This window comes from Mandrillus leucophaeus, unplaced genomic scaffold, assembly GCF_000951045.1.
Source record: "Mandrillus leucophaeus isolate KB7577 unplaced genomic scaffold, Mleu.le_1.0 Scaffold54, whole genome shotgun sequence".
In the NCBI taxonomy this organism is placed as follows: domain Eukaryota; kingdom Metazoa; phylum Chordata; class Mammalia; order Primates; family Cercopithecidae; genus Mandrillus; species Mandrillus leucophaeus.
In genome coordinates, this window is record NW_012105808.1 from 1,043,664 (window position 1) to 1,045,672 (window position 2,009).

Below are 2,009 nucleotides of genomic sequence, written 5' to 3' on the forward strand. Positions count from 1 at the left end.
TGAGGGGCTTCGTAGATCTGGACAGGGTTAGGTCCACCAGGCTGGGCTCCCCCTTCCAAGTCTAGGGAGCTTTGAAACGGGTCTGTGGCCACCTTAGGGTGTCCTGAGGCAGCAGAGGCGAGAGGCCCCCTTCCTCTCAGAGTCCCTGACCCTCCTCTTCTCTTTCAAAATGGATGCTTTCCCTGCTAGAAAAGCCACACATGCCTGCTATTAAAATGAACACGATAATCAAGCTGTAGAAAATATATTAAAAAGGAAGCCGGCATAATCCCAGCTCCCTAGGAGCTCCCTCACTTTGGCATTTGGGGGAACTTCCTTCCACCTTGGTATCCTCCCACCCATAGAGACCCCCAGCCCCCACCTGGTCTGCCCTTCCTTGAGCCTGGGATGCTAGCGTTTTATGGCGGCTGATTGATTTTTAGATCTCACGATTATTTTTAATTATCTGCGATTGTTGGAGGGTGAGATTGAGGAGCTCAGGCTGGGGCTCTGTGCGGCCACTTTCCTCCCCCCAGATTCAGCATCTGCACAGGGAGTGGGGTACGCAACTGTTGGGACCTGCCCCTCCCTTCCCACCTGGAAGATGGGTGTAATTACGTAAACTCCAGAAATTATACCTGAACCCTGGAACTGGAAAGTTTAGGGACCGACACTTCAGGGGGCGGGAGTTAGCACTTGGGCTGCTGTAGGAATGAAGCGGGGAGCTCTAGGGCCACTACTCCCCACCTTGGGCCAGGGACACCCAGAAAAATTATGATTTGACTTCCTCCTTTCTGGGGCTGAGTGAGGAGAGTATGCTGGGTAAACAGCAGGCACTTACTAAATGCTGAGCCCTAAGCAGCGAGTACTAACAGGGGTCCTCTTCAACCCATCCCTCCTCAGGACTTGGATCAGGCCACTCCAGGCTGGGGGCCCAGATCATTCAGGCCCCCTCTCTCTCTGGCTGTTGTGGTCAGCATAGAGCCGCCTCCAGCCCCAGCTGGGCAGGCTGGAGGGCAGCCTCTCCCACACCAGAGAAGGGGAAACTGAGGCACCCAAAGGACCCTGTTCCAGAGCCAAACCTAGTCTTGCTTCAGAAAATCGCATCTCCAATGTGTAGCCACGTCTACAGGGGCCAGGGAATCTGGATGCAGGTGCAAAGCTGGGGTTGCGGCTTGCTCAAAAGGTTTGTACCAAAGGGGAAGTGACGGCCTGACTGTGTCCTCCCCTCTTCCTTCAGCTTTGAGCCCTGATGCAACCCACTGACAAGGGGGTAACTAGGGGCTCCTGCAAACCGAATGCCTGACCCATCCCTTTCATCCTCTAGCAAGTGCACAAGGGTTGGGGGGAGTGGGCGGGGCAGAGGCACTGGGGAAGCAGGAAGGGGTTGAGGCTGGTTTTTGGACTCTGCACCCACAAGACAGGGCATCCTCTAGGTTCTGGTCTGGCCCCTCCAGACCCCCAGCCCTGACCTTACCCCACTGGAGAGATCTAGTCCCCTGGGGGTCTCTCTGATTATAGGAGCCCTCCCGCCATCTATCCCAGTTCCCAGGGGCCCCTGGGCCTCATCTGGCCATCTCCAGGTGGTGAGAAAAAGGAGACCCCTGCCTCCCCCCACACTGAGGAGAAGCCCCAGGGACAGAGAGGAGTTTGCACCAGGGACGTCTCAGAAGACAGGGGATCCAGACTCAGCCTCCATGGGCTGGAGGGTGACAGGAGCTCCAGCGGCCGCACTGTAAAAAGGCCCTGCAATTAGAAGCGGCCTTTGGCAACCCTGAAGCTGGGTAGCCCATTGTACAGTTGGGGAAATGGAGGCCCAGGTGCCCACACATGGGCAGGTGCTGACCCCTGGGGCGCACGGAGGCCCTGATCTAGCCTGAGGACCTCCCTTCTCCCCCACAAAGAGGTCGTGGGAAGGGGGCTGTGACTCCGTAGGTGTGAGCGGGAGTCGCGGGGAGCTGAGCTTGCAGCGGGGATCTAGCTCCTGGGGGTCTGTAGGGAAGAGGGGGATAAGTGCATCACAGGCGACC